A 9,063-nucleotide genomic window follows, 5' to 3' on the forward strand; every position below is an offset into this window, starting at 1 on the left:
CCAATATGTATTCTGTTATATACTTTTGGCAAAAAAAAATCTCAATAAGCATATATTGATTGGTTTGTACAAAAGTTATAGGGGTTAATTTACTAAAGGCAAATAGACTGTGCACTTTGCAAAGTGCAATTGCACTCTACAAGTGCTTTTGCTTCAGAGCTTAGTAAATGAGCAGAAGCTTTGATAACTTCCATCATCCAATCATGTGCAAGCAAAAATGCTGTTTTTTTTTTTTTTTTTGTTCCCTTGCACGTGATTGGGTATCCTTTCCAAAGTGAAGCTTTACCTCATGTACTAAGCTTTGAAGCAATTGCACTTTCTAAGGGCAAATGCACTTTGCAAAGTGCACAGTCTGTTCCTTTAGTAAATCAACCCCATAGTGTCTACAAACGAATATATATATATATATACACGGATATACAATTTTTATTTTTTACTAGTAATGGTGTCGATCAGCGACTTATAGCGGAACTGCGCTATTGCAGTGAGCATGTTGGACACTGCCACTTTTGGGAACCAGTGACATTATTACAGTGATCAGTGCTAAAAATATGCACTGTTATTGTACTAATGACACTGGCAGGGAAGGCTTAACATATGGGGCGATCAAAGAGTTAAATGTGTGCCTAGGGAGTGCTTGCCAATTGTGGGGAAGGTCCTTTTCATACTGGAAGACATGGATCAGTGATTCTGCTTCATAAACACAGGATCTTTGTCATTCTGTGTGTACAGAAGACAATCTGCCTTGTTTACTTACTCATTTTGTCAGAGTACTGAATGATCATGGGTCCCGGTGGACATTCGGTCCACGGGTCTTGCTGATTAGCTCCCACTGTGTAAAAGCCCGGAAGTGCAGAATCATGTGTATAAATGCGTGATTCTGCACAGAGCGGCCACCCTGTAGCAGTAAATCTGCTATGGGGTGGTCCCAAAGCGGTTAAGCACTTCTTTCGATCTGTTGTATGGAATGTTGGCAGTAATCTGAAATACCTCTTTATTGCTCTAACAGTTGCTGGTTGTCAGTCTGCTGCTCATCCATTGCTGTCTACGATTACTGGGTGCCAATTCCATCTTCAGGTCTTCCACCACTGCCTCTTTTGATCCCCAACCAGCAACAAGTTTCAGAGTTCTGCTTTAAGGTGGGTTCCTCCAATGTACTTTCTGAGTCATGTCCTGGGTCTGCTCTTAAACAGTACTTTCTATCTGTTGTGTGGAATGTTAGCTTTGCTCTGAATTACTTCTCTTGCCTCAACAGTTGCTGGTTGCCAGTCGGCTGCTCATTCACTGCTGTCTACTGGGTGCCAATTCTAGCTACAGGTCATCCACCACTGTCTTTTGTGATCCCCAACCAGCAAAAAGTTTCAGAAAGTTCAGCTTTAGGGGTAGGTTCCTGCAATGTGTTCTTTCTGAATCATGTCCTGGGTCTGCTCTTAAACAGTATTTTCGATCTGTTGTGTGGAATGTTGGTGGTGCTCTGAATTGCCTCTCTTTATTGCTCTAACAGTTTCTGGTTGCCAGTCTGCTGCTCATCCACTGCTGTCTACGACTACTGGGTGCCAATTCCATCTTCAGGTCATCCACCACTGCCTCTTTTGATCCAGAACCAGCAACAAGTTCCACAAAGTTCAGCTTTAAAGTGTAAGTAAACCCCCCCTATCGTTTTCAGCCAAGGAAGCTGCCATCTTTGCCTCTGTTTAGTCTACAACTGCCATGATGCTGCACATGTGATCAGTTATGACACCAGCCATTGGAAGGCTTGACAGTTTGGTTGAGAGCACAACCAATGGGAGTGTTACATTTCCGGCACGTGCCGGAAATGAAACTGTTTTATGGATGGGTTTACTTCCGCTTTAATGTAGGTTCTTGCAATGTGTTCTTTCTGTGTCATGTCCTGGGCCTGCTCTTAAAGTGGTTCTAAAGGCTCAAGGTTTTCTCCTTAAAAAAAAAAAAATCTTGTGTGGAACCCCCTAATACCTGAGCCTCATCATTCTTTAGCAATGTGCACGAGAGCTTAGACTCTATGGGGACTAACTCCAATTAGGGGAGGGGGCCAGGTCTGCCCTAGGCAAGACTAAAATTGGGGCACACTCTATCTAAATTTTGTCCCACCCCTTCTCAAGTGGCTATTTGGGGTCTCTGGTGGACTGTGGGATAGTAACACCCCACCCCTCCCCCCCACTAGCCTGCTACAGTGCTCCTCTCAAACCCCTCATTGGCCTGCCACAGTGCTCCCCCCACCCTGATAGGGGAAGAAATAGGAAGGGGATATGGAAAAGGAGAGAAATGTAAGAAAGGGAAAGATGGGGGGAGAGGCATGGAGTGTGAGGGCAAATACCTGAAACGTCTGCTTTGAGTGGAATGAACATGTTTCATTTCATGTCTCAGGTCGCTCCTCAGCAGGGCCAGCAGTTCCCTGTGCTTGTGCTTCACTTGTTGCTCGCAGAGTCATCTTCCCTGCAGTCATACTGCTGCCGTGTGGGACATAATGGTGACAGGCTTGGTGTGTGCGGGTGGACTCGAGCCTCACGTCAGCACCCGGTTTGCAGGAGGGCCACCGATACTGCCACCGATAATGCCTATTGCAGCGGGGCTCCCTGTGACCCTGGTAGTTCTGCCCCTGCATGGTAGCCCAATTTAGCAGGAAGGCACAGCTTTCTTCCCTGCTTTTCTGTGACGCTGCTCCAGATTTAATTCTAAACACTTGCACAGATGGCAGGGGGCAGCCCTGCCCCCCTGAAAAATGCCACCCAAGGCAAACTCCTTGTTTGCCTCGCGGTAGATATGCCCCTTGTCCTGGGTATGATGTAAATTACTGCTTTGTTTGCGTTTTTACCAGTGCTTGGAATCATTTTTATTCTCCCAACAGCAATTTGCCACCGTTGTCTACAGATCATCACATACTACATTCTTCCTGTCATCCAAAACCACCAAATACTCCCAGGTTCTCCTTTAAGGTAGGCTCATGAAAACTTTTCTTTCTAAATGATGTGAGCATAATAGTATTTTCTGTTGAAGACTGGCAGTTAGCTTATGTTAATGGGTTAGTTCAACGTGCAAAAACTGTCTAGGCATGAGCTGTGCAGTTTTGAGTACATGTGGACAATGCAAGGGCATTATGTAACCTTAGACAAGCATTGTTTGTTTTTTTATATCTGCATGCACCCCTTATCTGCATTGGCAGTTTTTTGGTTAAAGTGGAGTTCCACCCACTTTTACAACTCTTCAGCATCCCTCACTAAACTGTGCACTGTAAACAAATTGGATATTTTTTCATTTTTTTTCTCAGCACCTACTGTATATCTGCTGTATTCATTTTTCACTTCCTCCTCCCTGGCCGCGGCCCATCTCATCATTTCCTGTTTGCAATGCCTTCTGGGAAGGGGCGGCAACTTCCTCTGAAACTGCCGTTGCTATGGAAACCTGACCTGAAAACTATTACACTGCTTGTGCTGCACTGAGCATGTGCGAGATCTACAAGGATGAGATCCAGGAAGAAATACAGTCTGGCTTCAGATGCCCACACTTAAGATGGCCACGGCCTGCTGTAAGTTTATAAAATAACAAACTACTGCTATAAACTAACAAAACAGACCTTAGTTTAGAGACTAACTTTACTAGAATACATTAAGCTTGTGTATTATAGGGGTATTTTTATTTAAAAAGTATAATTTCAGCCGGAACACCACTTTAAGCTGAACTAACTCTTTGCATTCTGCAAATGGTTTGAAGTCTGAGCCTTGTGGGACAGTAATTCAGGTTTCATGTTTGACATGTTTTGAAGCAGTTAGCTAAACATTTGCTATGTAGTTCACTTCCAAATTTGTGACTTTTGATTTATGAAGTCTGTAACAATTTTAGGTTCTCAAGTTAGTATGCAGGGCCTAGTCTGTGTTGATGAAAAATGGCATGTGTGCCAAGTACATATTTGAGTTTCTCTGATGCGGTTTAATAATATTGCTGTCTTGCTGTGAATTTTGTTGGCAGCCAATAAACATAGGTGTATGTGTGATTTATGAAGGCATAGTTTTTTTTTGTGTGCCGTGTACATACAGTGCATCCAGAAAGTATTCAGTGCTTCACTTTTTCCACCTACTTTGGTTTGATCATGTCTCCAACAGGCCACAGCATATGTCAGCTATGACTTGGTATCATTTCTTGTTCTGTCACCTGTTAATGGTTTAGCATTGCTTGCCATTCATGGTTTACTCCATCCTGTGCATTGTTTGTTTCTTTTACCCCTAGCACCTGCATAGCACCTGCAAAAAAAATTGGCTGGAGCCGCCCCTGGTGCCTTCAGTGGCTGATGTTGGTGCACAGAGGAATTTGCCTGACAAAACGCTCGACTGATGCGCGTGGCAGCAATAAATGAACACTTACGAAATTTACAATGCTAAAAATTACTGTGATTGGCAGCAGCAGGAGCCAACGGCAGGGCCAGTACAAGGGGTGGGAGGGGCGTGGACTCTATGAAAAGGAGGGTGCAGTCAGCAGAACGATTGTCTGCATATCACATTCACAAACAGCAATGAATTTATATTTAAAAAAAATATGCAGACAATCATTCCGCTGACTGCACCATCTTTTTCGTAGAGTCCACGCATGCACTGTTACTTTCTTTGTTTGGCAGAGTAGATGACTAGATTATTAGCAACGTAAATTTCGTAAGTAAAAGTTTATTTCTGGCGTGCGCATGTTGGTCAAGTATTTTGTCAGGCAAATTCTTCTGTGCACCGATGTCAGCCACTGAACGGATGTATGACGTGCTGCGCGCTGCGCTCGGTTTGGAGATACAGCTGATTCCATACCCCCCAACATTTTGAGATAAGAATGAGGGACACCTACTAGCAAACGTATGTAGGCATAGGACACGCCTCCTGTCACACCCCTTTAAAGGAGAAATAACCAAAAAAAGGTTAATTACAGTGGGGACGGAAAGTATTCAGACCCCCTTACATTTTTCACTCTTTGTTATATTGCAGCCATTTGCTAAAATCATTTAAGTTCATTTTTTTCCTCATTAATGTACACACAGCACCCCATATTGACAGAAAAACATAGAATTGTTGACATTTTTGCAGATTTATTAAAAAAGAAAAACTGAAATATCACATGGTCCTAAGTATTCAGACCCAGTATTTAGTAGAAGCCCCCTTTTGATCTAATACAGCCATGAGTCTTTTTGGGAAAGATGCAACAAGTTTTTCACACCTGGATTTGGGGATCCTCTGCCATTCCTCCCTGCAGATCCTCTCCAGTTCTGTCAGGTTGGATGGTAAACATTGGTGGACAGCCATTTTTAGGTCTCTCCAGAGATGCTCATTTGGGTTTAAGTCAGGGCTCTGGCTGGGCCATTCAAGAACAGTCACAGAGTTGTTGTGAAGCCACTCCTTCATTATTTTAGCTGTGTTCTTAGGGTCATTGTTTTGTTGGAAGGTAAACCTTCGGCCCAGTCTGAGGTCCTGAGCACTCTGGAGAAGGTTTTCGTCCAGAATATCTCTGTACTTGGCCGCATTCATCTTTCCCTCAATTGCAACCAGTCGTCCTGTCCCTGCAGCTGAAAAACACCCCCACAGAATGATGCTGCCACCACCATGCTTCACTGTTAGGACTGTATTGGACAGGTGATGAGCAGTACCTGGTTTTCTCCACACATACCGCTTAGAATTAAGGCCAAAAAGTTCTATCTTGGTCTCATCAGACCAGAGAATCTTATTTTTCACCATCTTGGAGTCCTTCAGGTGTTTTTTTAGCAATAAAGCCCGGATTGGTGGAGGGCTGCAGTGATGGTTGGCTTTTTACAACTTTCTCCCTTCTCCCGACTGCATCTCTGGAGCTCAGCCACAGTGATCTTTGGGTTCTTCTTTACCTATCTCACCAAGGCTCTTCTCCCCCGATAGCTCAGTTTGGCCAGACGGCCAGCTCTAGGAAGGGTTCTGGTCGTCCCAAACGTCTTCCATTTAAGGATTATGGAGGCCACTGTGCTCTTAGGAACCTTAAGTGCAGCAGAAATTTTTTTGTAACCTTGGCCAGATCTGTGCCTTGCCACAATTCTGTCTCTGAGCTCTTCAGGCAGTTCCTTTGACCTCATGATTCTCATTTGCTCTGACATGCACTGTGAGCTGTAAGGTCTTATATAGACAGGTGTGTGGCTTTCCTAATCAAGTCCAATCAGTATAATCAAACACAGCTGGACTCAAATGAAGGTGTAGAACCATCTCAAGGATGATCAGAAGAAATGGACAGCACCGGAGTTAAATATATGAGTGTCACAGCAAAGGGTCTGAATACGTAGGACCATGTGATATTTCAGTTTTTCTTTTTTAATAAATCTGCAAAAATGTCAACAATTCTGTGCTTTTCTGTCAATATGGGGTGCTGTGTGTACATTAATGAGGAAAAAAAATGAACTTAAATGATTTTAGCAATATAACAAAGAGTGAAAAATTTAAGGGGGTCTGAATACTTTCCGTCCCCACTGTGAATCCACAAGCAACTTTTTTTTACCACTACTATTCCTTTCTATTGGCTTTTAAAATTTACAAATGGAGCAATTTAGAAATTGGATGAAAGGTTTAGCACTGGGAAACACTTTTTGTAAGATAAAAAGTGCATTTTATATACATCTATATAGATCAGACCAATTTGTCCCTCACAAATGAGGAGGAATGAGGGACAGAGGGACATTGCTCCAAATCAGGGACAGTCCCTCAAAATCAGGGACAGTTGGGAGCTATGCTGATTCTAGGTCACAGGAAATCACAGGAAGTGACAAGGGTTGCACATTCTGCCAGGTTGGGCATTTTATCACAATACGGGCTGGGAAGGAGAACAAGCTGACAGGGGGGAGGGAGCATTGAAGGAGAGGAGTGATTAATAGATGCAGTTGAGATAAGGCAGCACCACTGCCTCACCACAGATTAAGACACTGCCCAGGGCAGTGGCCCCTCCCATCCCTTGTACTGGACCTGCCGTTGGCTCCTGCTGCTGCCAATCACAGTGATGACGAAGCGGGGGGGGGGGCGGGGCTGCTGTCTGTGTCAATGGATGCCGCAGTGTGGCCCGGGAGCAGGAATGCACAAGTGCCCCCTTGGGAAGTGGCTTCCCATGGGGGCACTGGACAGAGAGAAGGAGCCAGGAGTGCCGGTGTGGCACCCAAGAAGAGGAGGTTCATGTGCAATTCCATGTTTCCTATTTTACAAGAAAATTACCTTTACAACCACTTTAGTTTTTTTACAGAAGATATGGGGGCATTTTATTCAGCTTGCAGGAAAGCTTCTGACGTTCGTCCACTGCTTTATAAAAAGACCCCAAGTGTATGTAAAGCCCCATTTTTCTTACTTTGTATAGAGTGGGTAATGTATAGAACCCCTGTCGGGTTTTTATTGCTATCTGTACCCACTGGGGAGGTTCACCATCTTCGTTTGTGCAGGTGACCATTGCCAGTGAAGAAACAGAATACAGAAAGTAAAGGGAAATCCTGAATGTTTTGCCCTGTACACACGACCGGTTTTGCCGTCGGAATAAACTCTGAAGGTTTTTCCAACGGAGTTCCGACGGAATTCCACTCAAGCTGTCTTGCATACACACGGTCACACCAAATTCCGACCGTCCAGAACGCGGTGACGTAGAACACGTACGACGGGACTAGAAAATGGAAGTTCAGTAGCCAATAGCTTCCGTCTCGTACTTGCTTCAGAGCATGCGTCATTTTTGGTGCGTCGGAACGGCATACAGACGATCGGTTTTTCCGATTAGTAATTTGTTCCGTCGGAAAAATATAGAACATGTTCTCTATCTAAGTCCGTCTGAATTTTTGACGGAAAAAGTCCGATGGGGCATACACACGGTCGGAATATACGATGAAAAGCTCCCATCGGACTCTTTCTGTCGGAAGTTCCGCTCGTATGTACGCGGCATTTGAGTTGTCTCGAGAACAAAAGGAGAGGGGAAATCTTCCAATAAAATAATTGTTCTGTGGACAAATGTCTAAAAGGGGGACTCTCCCCACTTTGGGGAGATCTCCTTTTACTTCCTAAGTAAAAAGAACTTCCTTCTGAACTCTTTCTTTTCGGCGCCCTGTTTTGGTTCAAATGCATATGGACTTCTCAAATTGGGGGGGACCTCTGTCTTTCGAGAGGGGCCCCTGTTCATGTGGCGCACTGCCAAACACAAGTCATCTGGCTTTCTAAGGACTTCCCTCATTGGGGGTCCGGATCCAGCGTCTCATGTTTATCTCTCCTAGAATAAAAGCATAAAACATTTGTGAATTCAAACTGTCCTATTTTGTTCTATCTGCCTGTATTATCTCAAAAAGTCTTATCAGCCCTCTTGGTTCTCATCTTGGACTACAAAACACCCCCCTCCCCTCCTTCATGTTGTGCAGATGAGTAGAGAAGGAGAAATACTGTTGTTTAGCACAAGACAACTATCCAGGGCTGGCACTACTTGCAATTTCAGTTCAATTTCAATTGTGATCAGGGCCATCTTTATCGCAGGGCAAAATAGGCAACTGCCCCTAGTAGCCCAGTCATTGTTGTGGGGCCCAAAGCAGCTGCCCCTTGAGCCTGCACTGCCCGCAAATAGTTGATAAGCGGATTCAGGAAGGCCCAAGAAAATGTTTGCCCAGGGTCCAATCGATATTAAAGACGGCCCTGATTGTGATGTCAGTCCACAACAGCATTTGCCTGCCATCCAACATTTGTTGGCCGAAAGTTGGACAACAATTGTCTGATGGAGCGTACTAATGCCCTGTACACACGGTCGGACATTGATCGGACATTCCGACAACAAAATCCATCTGATTTTTTCCGACGGATGTTGGCTCAAACTTGTCTTGCATACACACAGTCACACAAAGTTGTCAGAATTTCCGAACGTCAAGAACGCGGTGATGTAAAACACGTACGTCGGGACTATAAACGGGGCAGTAGCCAATAGCTTTCGTCTGGTAATTTATTCTGAGCATGCGTGGCACTTTGTGCGTCGGATTTGTGTACACACGATCGGAATTTACGCAAACGGATTTTGTTGTCGGAAAATTTTATAGCCTGCTCTCAAACTTTG

At 44.3% G+C, this 9,063-nt stretch overlaps 1 long non-coding RNA gene across 1 annotated transcript; it reads left to right on the forward strand.

Moving 5' to 3' along the window:
* The first annotated feature begins 719 nt into the window (after positions 1 to 719).
* LOC141147802 (uncharacterized) lies at positions 720 to 2,954 on the forward strand. Its single transcript, XR_012245148.1, has 4 exons — positions 720 to 1,139; positions 1,256 to 1,382; positions 1,505 to 1,638; positions 2,867 to 2,954. It is a non-coding gene; the product is annotated as an uncharacterized lncRNA (long non-coding RNA).
* The last annotated feature ends 6,109 nt before the right edge of the window (positions 2,955 to 9,063 follow it).

This window comes from Aquarana catesbeiana, linkage group LG06 (assembly GCF_042186555.1).
Source record: "Aquarana catesbeiana isolate 2022-GZ linkage group LG06, ASM4218655v1, whole genome shotgun sequence".
NCBI classification, from domain to species: Eukaryota; Metazoa; Chordata; class Amphibia; order Anura; family Ranidae; genus Aquarana; species Aquarana catesbeiana.